General features: G+C 42.7%; 1 long non-coding RNA gene across 1 annotated transcript in view; it reads left to right on the top strand.

Moving 5' to 3' along the window:
* LOC113594125 (uncharacterized) overlaps positions 1 to 19,088 on the top strand; it is a 498,940-nt gene that overhangs the window by 326,399 nt on the left and 153,453 nt on the right. The window contains exon 5 of the long non-coding RNA XR_003414417.2: positions 14,010 to 14,134. This is a non-coding gene — a long non-coding RNA (uncharacterized LOC113594125). The remainder of the gene's footprint in view (positions 1 to 14,009; positions 14,135 to 19,088) is intronic.

Raw genomic sequence — 19,088 nt, 5'->3', positions numbered from 1 at the left:
TTGGAAAGCAATTTGGTAACAGCAAATAAAATTTAAAATGAACTTAATTTTCACCCCAGGACTTCTCTACTACTCTAGAGAAATTTTTTTACACGTGGATATGAATGTTGAATGTAGTATCATTTGCAATGGATGGAAATTGGAAACAGCCTTAATTTCCATCCATTGGAGAATAGGTAAGTTGAAGTATGTTCATACGAAAACATACACTGAAGTTAAGGTGATCTAGACCCACATGTCTCAGTGTGGATAGACCTCAAAAGTAAAATCTTAAACCAAAAATTAGAAAAAATAACTGCAGAATATAGCATAATGCTATACATATTGTTCATGAATATATACATTTTATAGTTATGTATTTCACACACATTTTTAATATACAAATATTTATTACATATTATAAAATATTATGAAAACATGAGTGAAAGTGATAAACACCAAATTAAAGATAATAGTTTTTCCGCAGAGGGGAATGTGAGAAGAATAATGGGATTGAGGAGGGGGCTGTCATCATATCTGCATTATTTTTTTCCCTTCAAAGACCCTGAAGCTGTAAAGATGGAAGGAAAAATTTTAAGCTTTGACAAAGCTGAGTGGCGGGGACATGAATTTTTGTTTTGTTTTAAGGTTTTTAATGCTTTTTGATATGTTTGGATGACACCAAAATTGAATTAGAAAATTAAGGAGTTTAAATAGACTAAGGAAAAAATCTGTTATTGTCATTTGATTAAAATTAATGTTGCAAATCCTTGTTTTTGACCAATGAATCCCACCATTCATAGACCATGCCATTTAGCTTGATGAACTCTGTCTTGGACTCTGCAGGGACTCTGAGAGAGAATAGCTAGGTGAGCCTGAATAAATTAAGTGTGCTGAGAGTAATCACATGGCATTTGTCTAGTCTTGCTTGGCTGGGGACATTGAGGGTGGGGTAGGGGAAAGAATGGCGGTTCACGAAGAAGCTCAGCTCAGGAACTTCTAAAGAGACCCCGCAACTTGCACAGCACCTAGTCTGAGGCCTCTTCCTTTCTGCCTTCAGGATCAGGCTTCCTGGTGTTCATGTGATGCCCCCTGCTTTCCCAGTGTCTCTGTGGGCTCATTTACTCACTGCTCTAGGTATTCTCATCAAGGAGCATTGAAGCTGTGGAATGCCAGGCCTTTCCGGCAGGCAAAGCCTGTGGAAGCAGCAAAGCAGATAATATCCCGTTGTAGGTTCGGTAGAAACAGAAAGCTTGGGCTGTGCTGGGAACATTGGTGATCAGAGCCACGTGAGGGGGAAAGCCTGGAAAGTTAGAGTTGGCAGGGCCCTTTGGGACCATCTATAGAGCTCAGCGTTTGTGTGTGTTCAAACTTTTTGTTGTAACACAGTAGATGAACCAGGTGGTCATGACACTGCTCTGGTTAAAGCAATTGGGAGGACCGCAGTGACTAGTCCTTGGTGCTCCTGTTCAGTGCTCCTGCTTCTTGCTCTCCCCCCTGACAGCCCCTGACCAGGCTCTAGGAAGCACATGGTATAAAGCACTGTTCATATCCACACCCTTCATTAGACAGATGAGGACGGTGACCTACTGTGGGAGGCTGTGACTGCTCCAGCCCTCCACCTCTGACAGGGCACTTTCTACTGCATCCTTCAAGCACTTTCTCGATTTTCTTAGAATGGAGTCAATACAACCAGGCTATGGTGATTTTTTCCCCTCTTTTTAGTTATTTATTTCTTTATTTTCTATATTCTAGATTATAAAAAGAGACCATGTTGAGTGTTTCTACACCAAGCCGTGATACTATCATCCTGCTGTGTTACAACTTATCTCATTATTTCACTGAACTCCAAGGGAAGGAATCAGAGTTAGTTCTTAAGTGTTATGGTGATAGGGGAGGGAAGACAGATCTAGACTAATTCCATGTGAGGGAGCTAGGAAATAAATTAAGAGGGAGAATATCCCACTATGCCTATTGTCCCCATACGGCTCTCTCCTAAACTCCATTTATTTAGGTAATAATTTGGTTAATCAAGCTGCAACTTTAAAAGGCCAACATCTTCCTTCCAGGTGAAACCCATTGATCCCTTGCGCCATAAAGTGAAAATTAATAACATTTCTTGACTGTCCATCCATTAGTGCTGCCCATGTACTCTTGGCACATGTGAACACAATTGTTTGGAAAATTAAAAAAAATATATTTCTTGAGCACTTTCTACATGCCAGGCACTATGCCAAGTGATTCACATGCATTATCTCATATAATCCACATAATAATAGTGTAAGGTCAATACAACTGTTATCTTCAATTGCATAAGGATGTATGGAGGTGTATAGAGGTTAAGTATTTCACCCAAAAGCACACAGCTAATAAATGGCAGAGTCAGGATTTAAGCCCACGCTTTTAGTGGCTGTGCTGCCCAGAAATGGACAGTTAGGTTTCATACCCAACTACCCAGTTAGAGAATGGGTGTTTCATTGGATGTATGGAAGAAGGGTCAGTTAATTATAGAGTAGGTGGGCATGGTCGGTGGGGCTTTCCTGTCCATTCTACAACATGGCTTAAGTTACGTCTATACAAATTTGGATTAGAGATGCCCAAGAATAAATAAAATATAAAAGAAAAATACTAACCAAAATATAACCAAACTACAAGAACCAAAAAACTGCACTGAAAGATTTGCTGTAAAACACTGATATAAATGAAAGCATAATTTCCCCAGGGGCTATATGCTATCGGCCCTAATTTCCTATTGCCTTTGTAGATTTTAAATTCTTAAAATCAGCTTTTAGTGAGAAGGGACTATTAAGGACACTGAAGTAATACAAAGTTAACTAATGATGTCCATTTCAAAGAGAGGTAAACTGGATATTTGAAATAATTAAATTTTTTAAAAATCTCTTTTTGCAAATGGTGTCGGTCATCACATCATTCCAGTTCATTTCCAAGAAATAGACTACTGAACTCAAACTAGTTTAAACAACAGGAATATTAGGTCTTATATCACTCAGTTCTGAAGTAGAGTGGGCTTTATGTTTGATTCACTGAGTCAAAAATACCATCAAAAGTCCAGGTTCTCTCTGTCTCTTCATTCTGCTGTTTTAAGCTTTGGTTTCATTCTCAGGTTGGTTTTTCTTGTGCCACAAAATGGCTGCCATTTGGGGCTATAAGCCTCCTTATTCACATACACAGAGGAAGAGAAAACTGGCTTCCTGTTGCTCTACCTTCAGAACCAAGAAAAACATCCCCTCAAACCTCTTTTCTTTTGCACTGGCCAGCAGCAAAGGTCACATGACCATTTCGTAGACAGTCTCAGCAAGATGGGTTGAGATTACGTATAATCAGCAAGGTCCACCTCTTTAAATGAGGTTGTTCCCTCAGACACTGTTGCTTTTTCTCAATAAGAGAAAAGTGCAGTGTATGTTACAGAGGCAACCACAATCCCCAGTGTAGAATTTGCCTGTACCAGATGGGTACCATGATTCATTTACATATTCAAGAGACATGTATTAAATATCTGCCATCTGCTCAGAACCAAGAGATTCTAAAGAAAAGTTATACATGAATCCATTTTTCTATTAGGTGACAAAAATGACAAACTGTGGCTCATGCCCCTCCTGCTTTTTCCTTCCTACCCTTTGGTATAGCACTCAATAAAAATCTCAATATAGCCAAAGATTGAACTAAAGATGAAAACTGAGGCCACATTGATGGCTCCAAAACGAGGAAACAGACCAAATTCAGCCAGCCATTTAGTTACCAACCAATTATTTTATTAAATACAATCCTTTAAAAGAATTAATCTTTCTTTTTACACAGACCAATTTTCCTTTACCAGGGGGATAGATTACACTGACTTACCCTTTAACTCTTGAGAGCTCTGGGTATGCGTGCATCTCTGTCACCCACAACTCATCAATTTGACAACTAGAATTTGAGGCTTACTATATTACATATTTAAATCTTTAATTTTGAAGGGGTAGGTGAAGGGCTCAGAAATTGCTCTGTGTAAAGCTCAGAGTGCCCTATATTGGCAAAATAATTGCATTTGTAAACATGAAATACTTTTGAAAGCACTTCCCTTTAAAGTGAATGAGATATAGGTGCTTGGAACAAGTTATGAGTTGTCTTATCTTGTGGTTTTGCAAATTTTGAAGTTGGTCAAAGAAACACTTTTTACCCTCTCCCCATTTTTTTCTAACAGCCCAGCTGACTGCACCTGCCTCTTTATTAACCACAGAAAAGCGAAAACCTAGCAACGTGAAATTAAATCTTTCTCTGCTTTGGCACCAGTATGCCCACGGAGAGTGCTAAAGACATGTGGAAGATTTAATGCTTAGGGAGAGCAAAAGATTATTTGCTTCTGCCCCAGCAACAGAGCTATTCTAAGAGCTCTGATTGCCTAAGAGAGGCAGGGCATAGGCATGGCCTCTTTTTCTGTCTCTTACTTAGACTTTTAAATTCTTATTTGTTTATTTATTTGCTGAAGAGGTTATAACATAGGCTAGAGCAGTGGTTTTTCTGAGTTTGTTTTTCTGGGTGATTCCCAGACTGATCACTAACAGTGTTTGTATTTATAAAGACAGAATAATAATAAAAAAAGACAGAATGATATTGACATTTATCATTTAACTAATAGTTCATAAAACCCAAGAAGCATCCTATTCTAATCCTAGAAAGTGTTTTGATGGTGGAAGTGAACAGAGAGGGGTGAGGAGTGGAGGGGCAGGGGAGTAGGTAGCCTGAGGATTATTTTGTGTGCCAAAATGGCAACATGGGGCTTTGACTTGCTAGGTTCCTAAATTCATATGTTTTTTTAGAGCTCAGCTTTCACCTGAAAATGACTCTATATCCCTTAATTTTTGTTTCTTTGGAGATAAGACACCAACTCCCCCAAACTATTCTACACTGCCTCCCCCCACCCCCGTTTTTCTACTGTGTAAACCTTTATCCCAGTCTGACCTATGTCAGAATCTTTCATTTGCAGAGTTGGAGACCTTAAAAATACTCTCAGGGCGCCTGGGTGGCTCAGTAGGTTAAGCATTCGACTCTTGATTTCGGCTCAGGTCATGATCTTATGATATGTGAGATTGAGTCCCATGTCGGGCTCTGCACTGACAGTGTGGAGCCTACTTTGGATTCTCTCTCTCCCTCTCTGCCCCTCTCCCCCACTTGCACTCTGTGTCTCTCTCTCAAAGTAAATAAATCAACATAAAACGCACCCCCCCCCCAAACAACTATTTAAAAAAAATTAACACTAAAAAAAAAATTAAAAAAAGAAAAAAGGGGCGTCTGGGTGGCTTAGTTGGTTGAGCGTCTGACTTCGGCTCAGGTCATGATCTCATGGTCAGTGAGTTTGAGCCCTGTGTCGGGCTCTGGGCTGACAGCTAGGAGCCTGGAGCCTGCTTCAGGATTCTCTGTGTGTGTCTCTCTCTCTCCCTCCCCTTCTCACGCTCTGTCTCTCTCTCTCTCTTTGTCAAAAATAAACACTAATTTTTAAAAATTTTTTTTTTAACGTTTATTTATTTTTGAGTCAGAGAGAGACAGAGCATGAACAGGGGAGGGTCAGAGAGAGGGAGACACAGAATCTGAAACAGGTCCCAGGCTCTGAGCTGTCAGCACAGAGCCCGACGCGGGGCTCAAACTCACGGACCGCGAGATCATGACCTGAGCTGAAGTCAGCGGCTTAACCGCTTAACCGACTGAGCCACCCAGGCGCCCCAAAATTAAACACTAAAAAAAAAAAAATTAAAAAAAAATTAATGGCTAGTTGGGAGAGCAAAATATGATGCTTTCTAGTTGTGTCTACTTCCAACTTGTCTATGTGACTGATTTTTTTTTTTTTTTTTTTTTAACATCAAAGACTTGGTGAGTTGGTTGGTTTTCTCTTTTCTGTGGTTAATAAACAGGCAGGTGCAGTCAGCTGGGCTGTTAGGAAAAAAAGGGGTGAGTTGTAGACATTTTCTCCCCATTGGTCTTCATTCCAGGAAATGGAATATCATCCACCTTCTGTTTAGATTAGATACACAGAAGCAATCCTTAATGGTTCCCTTTTGTTATTCTTCTCATCTAATTCATTCTGAAATCTGGTGGGTACAAAACTTCACCTCTGTAGTCAACATTCTAGCCCAAGTCACTGCCACTCCGATCCTCAAGAATTTTCAGTCTTGTCTCCTTGACACAATGTTGGCTCAACCCTTGCTTGTCCATAATGTATTCTTCACCTTGAGGCCAGAATTTTCTTTTAAAAATGCAAATCAGAGTATGCCAGTCCCCTTCATAAAACTGCCTATGGTTTTCCAGTACTCTGAATAAAATCCAACTCCTAAGTACGATCTCCTAAGCCCTCCTCTATCTACCTTCTGCCAGCTACTTCAAGTTCTCTATTGCCTGTAATCACTATCCCTGCAGTTGTTATCTTTGTTTCTTTCCTGTGCTCGAAAAGTTTCTTCTTCACTTCTTCACCTGATCTTAGTTTAAATGTCACCTCTCTCAGAGGCATTCCCTGATGACCCTCCCAAACGGGTGTGATAGTCCTATGGAATGGGTTGGTTAACATCCCTTCAAACTCCCTTCCCCTTGGCTGAGAATACAGAACTAAAATTCACATTTCCCAGGCCTTCTGGGAGCTTGGATCCTAGAAACGATTTAGTTTCCATGAACAGAATGCAGGGCATCCATTTTGTGGTCCACGGGGTCTCCATTTTGATGGGACTGAGCATCATTTTGCTGGCATGGATTGTGGTTGGAGTGCTGTGGTTCTGGAGAAAGTAGTTCCAGCTATGGCTGTGACATGAAGTAGCCAGAGGCACTACCTGATTCAGTGGCTCTGCCACAGCAGCAACAGCTACTTTAATTCATTGGGGGCCGGAATGGTTCTGCAGTCAGCAGGGACGTAACACCTTCCTAATACAACAGCTTCTTCCAACAGATTGTGCAGACGTTGGGCATTGTTCTTTTTTTTTTTTTTTTCAATATATGAAATTTATTGTCAAATTGGTTTCCATACAACACCCAGTGCTCATCCCAACAGGTGCCCTCCTCAATACCCATCACCCACCCTCCCTTCCCTCCCACCCCCCATCAACCCTCAGCTTGTTCTCAGTTTTTAAGAGTCTCTTATGCTTTGGCTCTCTCCCACTCTAACCTCTTTTTTTTTTTTTCCTTCCCCTCCCCCATGGGTTTCTGTTAAGTTTCTCAAGATCCACATAAGAGTGAAAACATGGTATCTGTCTTTCTCTGTATGACTTATTTCACTTAGCATGACACTCTCCAGTTCCATCCACGTTGCTACAAAGGGCCATATTTCGTTCTTTCTCATTGCCACGTAGTACTCCATTGTGTATATAAACCACAATTTCTTTATCCAGTCATCAGTTGATGGACATTTAGGCTCTTTCCATAGTTTGGCTATTGTTGAGAGTGCTGCTATAAACATTGGGGTACAAGTGCCCCTATGCATCAGTACTCCTGTATCCCTTGGGTAAATTCCTAGCAGTGCTACTGCTGGGTCATAGAGTAGGTCTAATTTTAATTTTTTGAGGAACCTACACACTGTTTTCCAGAGTGGCTGCACCAATTTGCATTCCCACCAACAGTGCAAGAGGGTTCCCGTTTCTCCACATCCTCGCCAGCATCTATAGTCTCCTGATTTGTTCATTTTGGCCACTCTCACTGGCATGAGGTGATATCTGAGTGTGGTTTTGATTTGTATTTCCCTGATGAGGAGCGACGTTGAGCATCTTTTCATGTGCCTGTTGGCCATCTGGATGTCTTCTTTAGAGAAGTGTCTATTCATGTTTTCTGCCCATTTCTTCACTGGGTTATTTGTTTTTTGGGTGTGGAGTTTGGTGAGCTCTTTATAGATTTTGGATACCAGCCCTTTGTCCGATATGTCATTTGCAAATATCTTTTCCCATTCTGTTGGTTGCCTTTTAGTTTTGTTGGTTGTTTCCTTTGCTGTGCAGAAGCTTTTTATCTTCATAAGGTCCCAGAAATTCATTTGGGCATTGTTCTTGAGAGGTCAGTCTAGAGCCGGCTCCTCCAGCCCTTTTAACAATAAGTCCCTGAATTCCCTCCATAGAATCCTTTTCTGTTTAAACTAGCTACATTGGATTCTGTTGTTTGCAATAAAGTCTGGACCAATACAAGGGCCTACAGTAAGTTACTCTGTAGCTCATCTTTTGATTTTTTTTTTATTCACCTCAGTCATAATTTAAATTTCTCTGTTCATGTATTGTCTCTCTCCATTACAATATAAGATTTATGAGGATAGGGCTTTGTCTGTCTGGTTGACTGCTCTGTCCCCAGCACCTAGGACAGTTCTCATACTTGGGAGATGTTCCATAAAGGTTTGTTGCATGAATGAATGAGCCTTAACTTTTGTAAAGGTTACTTTGCACCATGCCCAGGCTATCTTAGCAGCAGGAGGTTTGCTCTGCAGCTACAGCCTTTCATTTGACTCACCATTTGTTTCTGGTCCAGCTCCAATTTAGCTCTTTTGACTCAGCAATGGAAACATGCACTCTCGATGATGATGACAGACTGGGTCCTTGAATTGTCTAAAAGCTCTACATCAGGAAGCTTCTGCTAAATGGTGGCTCACACAGCTATCGGCAGAGCATGGCTCAGCTAGAGTTCACTATCAATGGTGTCAGGGAATAGGGCAGAGAATGGACAAGGTGGGCTGGCCCAGCTTGGCCATCACAGGTCCTTTTTGTCTGAAAGACTATTTCACAAACAAGTGCAAGTCTGGGCACTCCCCTTCTGAAAGACTGCCTAAGACCATCCTACCCATTCTGGCTGCTGCTCATCTCTTTCCCATAACCAAACGTGCTTTTTCTCTTTTGAAAAATGTTCACAAGTCCGCAGCATGCCCACGCCAACTTAATACTCTATTTGTTCTTTCTAAGAGCCCTTCCTTTCTCTTTGTCTATTTCCAAATGAGGCAATGTCCGGAAATGCTTATAGTCTCTTTGCTTTGTTTTTAACAAACTGAGAAGTTAGATTCTTCACGTAAAATGTTGAATAATATTGTATTTGCCTATAATCTTCTATCCCTCATTCAGTTTTTTTATTCTAGTGCTAGGTACATAATGGGTACTCAATAAATGTTTGAAGAATGATTGAATGCAACATGTCAGATTTATCAAACAAACAAACAAAACCAAGAATGATTGAATGAGTGAATCATCTTAGTTTGGTGCTTTTTAAAAGCTGGCAAAAGGTTAATATATGCAGAGAAGGCTTAGTATATGAGAAAAGAATCCCACATATGACTCTGATTCTATTCAAATGTGTTCCTGCAGTTCAGCGGGATTTCATTAACATTTTCTCCACATCATGCCTACTGAATATCACTGCAAGGTTCAGTTGACAAGTGCCATTCACAAGACACATCCCTGAACCTGAGAGGGTATCCTGCCATGTGGGGCTTCCTTTTCTCAGTCCTGACACAAGAACGGCGGCAAATGGCAAATGTTCTTTTTTAGGAATCGTATACAGAATGATGTGCTTCTTCAAGGTCAGGGCAAGCACCCACTTTACTTTGCATTCATGAGCAAGAATGCCGGTGACAGGTAACCTTCAGAGAGGGAGGCTGTCATTGGCAGGAGGGTGAAGGCTGGGAATTGAATCCTCCTCAAAAAGTCACATCTGCTGGCTGGCACGAGAAGGGACTCATGTCAGGGCAGGAGACTAACTGGCAGCGGAGGGCTGGTGGTTACTGATTAAGCTGGGCAAGGCATTTTAAGAGCAACGAGCACTCCCTGAGTTGAGATTAGGCAGGCTCTCGCAGGCTCTCACAGCCAGGAGGGGAGCGGTGAGTGGGTGGGTAGAAAAGGGTGAGGTCAGGAGAAGGACAGGGAGTGGGTATGCCCTTGCCTTGGTTGGAGGGAGAAGTCTCACAGCAGTGGGCAGGCCCTATGTTCTGTCTCCCAAGTTGCCAGAGACAGGTAGTATCTATCTCTAGGGCAGAAATTCCTGCCCTTGAGATTGAGACACTTCATGGGGTTGCCAGCTCTCTCAAAGGGCGATGTGAAATTCTCAAACCCAAATGGTTTCTACATCTCTTGACTAATAAGTGTGTTACACAGCTACCTTGAGTACCTTTTGAAAGCTGGGTATTTCCACTCTCAAAGTGCCTGGGAATAGTTGCTGTGGTTGCTACTATTTTCACTTATTTACTCTCTAACAAGCCTTACGTTATCGGTTGGCAGATAGGATATAACTATTAAGTTGTTAAATTGTTAAATTTATATCATTAAATATGATATAACAATTTTAAATTGTTAAATCTCCTCACAACCTGAGGAGATAGGTGCATTTATCCCCATTCTATACGTTGAGTGCCTGAGGCTCAGAGAGGCTGAACAACTTGTCCCATGTCACAGAGCTGCAAGGTGACAGAATGAAAGCAATCCTGTATCTGTCTAGGGGAACGAGTCCCCAGATAATGGTTCTTTGCCAACTGCAGAAGATTTTATTAGATATTTGGCCCGAAGGCATGTTATTTGCTATAGCTGGGAACTAACTGTACATTATTGTTCTGGTGTCCCTCAAACAGTTTATTAACTACAGAGCAAATGAAGTTTTCTCCAGGCTCAAGTGAATGAAGCAAAACGTGGCCTAAACTTAGGATGGGCATCTAGCAGAGGAGTGGGCAGCTGGTTTGTGAAATGTGAGTGGAGGAGAGCCAAAAGCTGCTGTGTCTCTCTCTCTTTCTTCCCCTCTCCCCTACCAACCTACCCTGTGGCCTGAAGTACCCCCCCACCCCGCCGCCCAAACAGAACCATTCACTTCGATAAAGTTCTCACAGCCTCTATAAAGATGTTGGTTTGTTCCCTCTGAGGCCTGATGCATTTATAATAATTTGATAATAATATGGATGCATCACCTGTATATATTGGTTTCTCTCATTGGATCATCTCAGCACACTGCAGGGCAACTGTTTCCTCTTGGCACGGATTAGTTTATCAGAGTAGACAGCCCTGAGCAAAGCCCTCAGGGAATGGAGGAGAGGACAGGTAAGTTTTGATGCTAAGACAGATTATCAGGAGAAGTTGTCAGAAAAGGTCAAGAGCTGTAGACCCTGTTCCTTGAGGGTGCACCCTGATAGAAGCTAAAGCAACCAGATGCAGCATGAAGGTTTGGTATCCCAGGAAGTAAAAGGGAAACCATGGGAAGCTGTGAAGCTAAAATGTGAGGAATGTTTGTTCATAGACAACTTTGAATCCTTAGACTTTTTTTTTTAATTTTATTATTTTTTAGGTAAGATTTATCAAGGTACCACTTGACAGTTATATTTTATTAGGGAAGTAAACCATATGTTTAACTGTTTCGCCTTGGGAGTCCTACAAGGAGTTTAGAGGAGATGTGGGGAGAAAGAATGAGAAGTGGGAAGAGGTGTCGTGAGACTGATGAACACGTTTCTTACACCGGAGACAGGATAGGGCCATCTCATGTTGCCAGCTTTTCCTCCCATGCTCTTTCCTTAGAAGATCAGAGATCCCAGATGGATTGGGGGAGACACTTACAGGGGCTTGGCCACAGCCTGAACTGTGCCGGCACAGCCCCCTCCCCAGGAGATGGGCCCAGGCATGGTTGCCCGATGGGAAACCTGACCCTCCCTACTTCTCCCAACCTGGGGAACTCTGACCCTTTCCTCCTTCTTTCCCCCGATCTTGTTCTGCTGCTAACGTTCAACCTAATCTTTATAACTCATTGGGAGCTTACTGTTCCCTTAGGAGTGTTGCTAATGAGGGCAGGGTGTCAAAGACATTACCTTCCAACCAGTTATGGGACCCTGCTGCTGATGTCTCCTCCCCGTGTTCTGGTAAAGGCAGTGCTGGCCCCTGGCAGATTTGTCAATTCGGCCAAGTCTGGTTTTCATTTTCTCTGCTCCTTCTGCTCCATTTCAAGCCAGCCAAGTGTCTAGTGCCCTCATCCCCTTCCTCCCACCCTGTCACTACCCCTTTATTCCATTTCATGTATGCTGGTCCTAGACCACCCCGTCTCCTTTCCTTTTTAGCTTGGTTTTTCAAAGTTACTTGACCTGGGTCTTGTTCTCTTTGTGGGTGATGTCAGGCTGTCCAGATACATGCACATTTATCAACATAGTAGCCAATACATATGTTGCTTCTTCCTGATCAGCATGACCTTAAAACACTGCAGTATTGGCCTTTATCTGTATAAGAAAGCCTTCCAAGGAGTAATTCTAAGGAGAAACTCAAGAACTAACCCCAGCCAAAAGGGAAGACAATCAGTCACTGGTCCTCAGGGACCCCTTCTGTGTCTGTGTGGGATGGGTCCTAGAATGGAGGTCTGGAAGTCTAGACTTCTAATTTGTTTAAAACTTCAAAACAGTCTTGGCAACTAGCTGTAAAGCTCCCTAGAGTCTGGAGGGTCTCCCTCTGCAAAGTAAGGGTTGATAGAGAGAGGGCAAGGGGTACTAAGTTACTGCAAAGTTCTCTGCAAACACAGAGCACGTGGAAAAGGCTTAATGAAAGATTTGGATGAAATTCCTCCAGAAGTGGGATGGAAGGTTGAGATGGGATCCTTGGCAGAATCCAGTGCTGAAGAGTGAACTTCTTGCAATGCATTAGGAAAAAAAAAAAAAAAAAAAAAAAAAAAAAGCACTAAATGAAGTATTCATGGCCATTAGATTCTTTCTGCCCTAAAAAAAAAAAATACCCAAGTCTGGCAAGTTTGGGAGGTGATTGCTGCCAGCCATTGTCCAATCCTGTGATGCTGTCTTAAAGCATCCTATTGTGCTGTGCAGGTGTTTAGGCTGGAAGACTAGGGGTGAGACAGAGTTAAAACTGTGGAGCGTGCCTGCTTCCCGATGCTGGCCTGAATAAATCCTGACCAATTACTCGTCTTATTCCAGAAGTCACCTAGAATGGGATGTGGTAATATTTACAGGCAGGATAGAGTGTTCCAGGAGAAATTCAGTGATACCAAATTGCTCATGACAGCATCTTGGCTTTTCTGTTTTCTCAGAGCTCAGAGTATGAGTAACCTCACATCTGGCCGTGTCTTTGGTTTATATGGAAATGTACCTTTTTGAAGACCTGACACTCCCTCTCTACAGAGTTTTCACTTGGGCCCCATAGCCAGTTCTGTAAAGCCCAGAGTACAATTAGGCCTCATTCTAGGCAACTAGGTTCCAAGTCTTGACCAGGGCAAGTTTTGGCTTGAGACATAAACCATAAAATTTAAGAAAACCCTGAAGTGTTTTGCTTGGCATAAGATAAGCGCAATTCACTTATTTTTTTTTTAACGTTTTTATTTATTTTTGAGACAGAGAGAGACAGAGCATGAACGGGGGAGGGGCAGAGAGAGAGGGAGACACAGAATCGGAAACAGGCTCCAGGCTCTGAGCCATCAGCCCAGAGCCCGACGCGGGGCTCGAACTCACGGACCGCGAGATCGTGACCTGAGCCGAAGTCGGACGCTCAACAGACTGAGCCACCCCGGCACCCCAGCAATTCACTTATTTTTAAGGCTTCTATTGAGATCTCATGTCCGTATGTCATGACAAAACAGAGCAAGAAAACATTGAGAGATTGACTAAATAGCTGTCTGTCCTCTTATTTTCTTGATTGTGTGACTCCGTGGGACCCTGCTGCGGGTTCTGTGTCTGTATATCACGCACAGCAAGAAGCAGAGGCAAGGCCAGCTGGCTAGGCTTCTTCTCTCTAACTGCCTGTGGTCATGTTTCCTTAAGCAGCTGTTTTGGGGGAAACTATTAATGCTAAGTTCCTTGCATGGAGATGGAAACGGAGAGGAATCAGCACCATCCATCATCTATGGGATAGACTGCTTGTGCCAGGGAGGCAATGCTACACTGGGAAAATCTGCTTCCCCTTGTTCTCAACAGTGACAATGCTGACAGTTACCTATTTTTATTTCCTTTACCATTTTGGGGGTGCTCTGTTGGACCTACCAGTTTCTTTTGGGAGGAAATCTCTTTAGGATATTTACACATCTTTATGAGCTTTTTTTTTTTTTTTTTTTTCTATCCGGAAAAGGTGGCTGGCTTAGGGCAGTCTTGACGGGAGAGCAGGAGGAGCAACCGTTGAAAGAAGAGGGGAGATAGTGAAATTAAAGTTGCGGTGGTAAAATTGGATTGGGAGAGAGGCCACTGATGGATAAGGTAAGAGTGAATATTCAAAACCAGAATGTCTGGATCTGTGAATCAGGATGGAGCTCTCGAGTCTTTTTTTAGAGACACTACCACCCCAGTGCTGGTTACAATATGGGCCCTTGATAGTGACTGATTCACCGGTAACATCCATTCTGCACGGAGCCAAGCCCCAAACTTCTGCTCCTGTTTTTTGTTTCTTTTCATGTTATTCATGTTCATGCTCAAAAAAGCCTTGAAGAATGGGAGATGAGACATCATCACTTGCACATCTTTTGGAAATAATGATTTTTCTAATGAAGTCAAGGGTATTAACCACTCCCCCCCACCTCCCTATTCCCACAGCTTAATAGTTTAATAATTAATGAAGAACTCTTCTGGTGGGTGGGGAAGAAGCCATGCAGGTGAGAGGAGTAGAAATTCTGGTCTCTTTCATGGAGGATGAATGGCACATTCATGGAGGGGAAGGTCTTGTCAAACTCTGTCCCATGGAGACCAGTGTTTACAAGCCTGATGAAAGTCAGGCACACTGGTCTGGGATGGATGAAAGAATAGAAGAGAGGTCTTAGCTAAAAAGTCACAGACTTAACATGCTTCCTTGGCAATAGTTAGTCCCTCTGCTGTACCTCTGCCCATAGAGAGAAGCAAGCTTACAGTAAAAGCTTTGGCAGAAGTAAGTGTTCAACTGTGGGGTTTATCTTAATATACAGGGTCTTGGTTTTTTTCTTTCAGTTTTTTAATTGCAAAGGTAGTTTAGCGCTGACATTAATGAACATTTTGAAAAACTAGGAATATTATTGATAGTGCCCTCTATGTTCTTTTTAGTACTTTTATGTGTTTTCCAGAGTCTTTATAACTGATCATGTAAACTTTAAAAAGACTGCAAAAATGGATCACTTAAAACCCTCAGGCTACTGCATCCGTTCCCATTTTGAGGTATTCTCTCTTTCAGTGTTTGTTAATTTTATGTGATTTTGGCATGCTGTAAAAAGTAATTTATTGAGATGGGACATAAAATCAAGTGTTTTAAAGTGAACGGTTTAGGGATACCGGGGTGGCTCAGTCGGTTAAGTGTCTGGCTCTTGATTTCGGCTCGGGTCATGATTGCAGAGTTGTGAGATCAAGCCCCGTGTTGGACTCCATGCTGGATGCGACATTTGCTTAAGATTCTCTCCCTCTGCCCCTCCCTGACTTTTTGCATGTGTGCACACTATTCCTCTCAAGAAAATAAAAAGTAAGTCAATCAATCAAGAAATAAAATGAACAGTTCAGTAGCATTTGGTACACTTACAGTGTTGTACATCTCTCTAACTCCAAAACATTTCCACCTTAATTTAAATGAGATGATAATCTGTATTATTGGGTAAAACTTCTTACCTGTTAAGCAGTTTTTCTGCATTTCTCTGCATTTTGCCTTTCCCACAGCCCCTGACAACAACTTGCCCACATTTTGTCTCTCTGGGTTTATCTATTCTGAATATTTTGTATAATTGGAGTTATGTTATGCGACCTTCTTTCACTTAGCATACTGTTTTTAGAGTTTCATTCATGCTGCAGCCCATGTCCATACTTTTTTCCTTTTTATGGTTGAATAATAGTCCATTGTATTGGATATACCACAATTGGTTACTTTTTTCATCTATTGATGAGTATTTGGGCCACTTCCACATTTTAGCTCTGGTGAATATGTATCTATGTGCTCTTATTATCTGTTTTTAATTGGGGGGGTATATATTTAGGTTATACTGGTATTAACATAATTGCTGGGTTACATGGTGAGTTTATGTGTCACGTTTTGGGGAACTGCTAAACTATTTTGCACAGTGACTGAACCATTGTGCCTCGTGGCCAACGGTGTGCACAGCGTTCAATTTCTCTGTATCCTCGCCAACACTTCTAATTTCCCTTTGACCTACTCTTAACCGTTGTGAGCCTGCAATTTTATGCAACTGATTATTAAGTTTTAAAGTTTATATTAACCTCTAGCATCTGTGTGTGTTGGTGCACTTGACATTATCTGGGTTGCCAGTTCAGAAAAAAATTGTTTCATTATCTCACTTTTTTCTCAGATCCTATAATTCATCCCTGTGACTTTACATCTGATAATTTTGAGCACAGTGTTATTGTTGGAGCAAATTCTCTTGCATTGCTCTGCATTAGACATGTTGGCCCCTGCCCTGTTTTTTTGGTTACATGAGCTTTTTGAAGCATGATATTCAAAGCAGAGCTCTGTCCTGAAAGCCAAGTCGTGGTGCTCACATTTGGCTTCTGTCAAAGCTCTGCTGAACATAGGAATAATGTATGACCCAGCAGATGGAACAAGATGGGCGATGGCTTGCAATGTGTACTTTTCTTCAGCCTCACCCACATTCCCACATTTCAGCTTCACCCCTGGCACAAGGGTGAGGAGAAATGAGACTGTCCAGTTAGGCCAATAGAGTTTGGGGGACCAGAGGGAGGGGCAATGATGGCCTTGTATCTACAGGAATGGACAGGATGAAACGCAAGAATCATTTCCTTAACCTGTATTCGCCTGTTCTGACTCAAGTGGTGAATTAAACAATCAGGGAAAAAAAGAAGGTGAAGTTTAGGGTTTCTCAACCTTGACATTTTGTGCTGGATAGTTCTGTCTTGTGGGAAGGCAGTCTTGTGCATTGTAGGATGTCTAGTAAACCTCCCTGGCCTCTACCCACTGGATGCCAGCTGCACTCTCCACACCCCTGCCCTGTCCAGACATTGCCAAATGTCCCTGGGGGGCACAAATATTCCCAGGCAAGAACCACTGGGCAAAGTGAATATTAATTTTTTTAATTTATCAACTGGCATTATCAGTGGGTTATTATTTGAAAGCTAGTATTTATTGAGACCCCACTCTGGGCCACATTCTATGCTCAGCATTTTCATTCATTTATTCCTCAGCAAGTACATGAGCATCTATCCTAGAACTGAATCTATTATATGGACTAAACACTGGCAAAAGTCCTGCCTCCATGGAATTTCCATTCTAGTGCAGAGACAGGCATCCTGGACTAACCACACAAACATACATCAGAAATGTGACAAGTGACACAGAAGACAAGGCCTTGGAGGACTGTGACCAGAGCACTTTCCCGGGTGTCCCTGTACACCAGGCTTTGTGCTGAGACCATCACATGTATGAACTCCTGTGGCCCTTACAACAATGTAGGTGATAGTCGCTGGTACTCATGCCTGTTTGGCAGGAAGAAAGTGACTCTTCGGTGGGCAAAGTTGCACAGATGGTTAAGGGGCAGAGGTTGGGTTTTGAGCCAGATGCTTTGTCTTCAGAGCCTGAGCTTCTAACCACCACCCAAGTGAAGGCAAGGTGAGAGCTGCAGAAGGGATAGACTGGATGCAAAAGGAGAGGCAAAGTGCTTTATGGCAGAGACACAACAAAGGAGGAGAAAAGACGACTGAAAAAAGACCCGTGGGACTGGAGTGGGGAGAAGAAAGTGGTGTCAGTGGTGGGGACAGACATGCTGTTGCCGCCTGGCAGGCCACTTAAAGAGATTCCTCATCACCCAAAAAGCCATGGCGGGGGGGGGGGAGGGCTTTTGGGGGTTTTAGGTAGGGAGGGGACACTCTTGGGTTTGCAATCACCACCATGTTTAATATTCACAACCACCCAATGAGGAAAGAATGAAAGCCTTTTCACCGATGAAATGGAACTCGGGGAGCCGAATGCTCGGTGAAGGTCATAAAATGGAACTCAGGGAGCCAAATGCTCGGTGAAGGTCATAAAATGAAAAAGTGGCAGAGCTGCCTTACATTCCGCTTGTCCCATTCTAAACCCATGCTCGTAACCACCACGCCACGCAGCACTGTCCTGCCCGGGGGCCAGGGAGCACAGCCGGGTCACTGCGCACACCTCCCTCGTGATTGCCTGGGAGTTGGGTCTGAGGTCTGGAAATTCTGTCTCCGTGCCTTTTGATCACGGTGTGTGAATGCTGACACGAGTCCATGCATCTCAACAGTCCTTTTATCACTTTTGAATTTTCTAGTTTCTGTTTATTGTCTTTCGCTACAATTCACCCTTTCACCCTGCCCCCCCCCCCACCCCCCCAGCCCTGCAGTTTTGCCCTGGGACACTATCCATGTGGCCTCTGATAAGAATCACTCCATTCACAGGAGCTGGCAGGTAGATGTCCTATTTGCTCAAACATGCGTGAAGGTCTCTACTCCCCACATCGCATGTCCGTGGCTCCTGGAACTCTTTGGCTGGCCTTCTTCTGTTCTTTTGGAGATAGTGCGTTTCCCCCTCCAGGTAAACTTCCAACCAGTGTTCATTTAAATATTAATTTGCAGTTGCCCAATCTCTCCTTTGACATTACCACACTGGGTGGGGGGTCAGGCTGAGCTAGCCTCCTTGCTTCTTTGCATCGCATATTTTGGCAGCCCCGGAGACTTGCCGCCGAGCCGAATCCTTGCCTTTTCACCATCTCGACGGCTCTGCAGTGCTCACCAAAACGAAATGAGCCCCTTCATCTTCCACACGGATAATTAAACTTCAAACACTGTTTATCTCAGTCCCCAAATCCTCAGAATGCAGCAGCAAATTAATTTTAAATCTATATCTGCTTTAAATAGTAATTGTTTAATCAACAGGCTTGATGTTTAATTATATTCTTTGTTCGTACTCCCCGCAGGCTTGAATAGACCACATAATTCCTGGGTTGCTTTCATTTCTGTAATTAGATCATGTGACAGACCCGTACTATATTACGGTTACTGTGGTTCCTTCTCTCCCACCACCCTCTAAATGCTAAAATGGTTTCTCATGAATACTTAGAATATAACAGCTCAGCCTAACACGGAGATGTGAGTGTTTTGCTTAAATCCTTTATTCCTCTTTTGCCTAATAGTTTGTTTGGGAGCACGCGATTTTTACTGGTGGCTGCTGCATTGTGCTGACTATATCCTTTCCAAGTTGAGCTCCCGTTTTCCTGGA

Source organism: Acinonyx jubatus, chromosome A1 (genome assembly GCF_027475565.1).
Source record: "Acinonyx jubatus isolate Ajub_Pintada_27869175 chromosome A1, VMU_Ajub_asm_v1.0, whole genome shotgun sequence".
NCBI lineage: Eukaryota > Metazoa > Chordata > Mammalia > Carnivora > Felidae > Acinonyx > Acinonyx jubatus.
The sequence above is the reverse complement of the archived record's forward strand: the minus strand, read 5'-3'. Positions and strand labels throughout refer to the sequence as shown.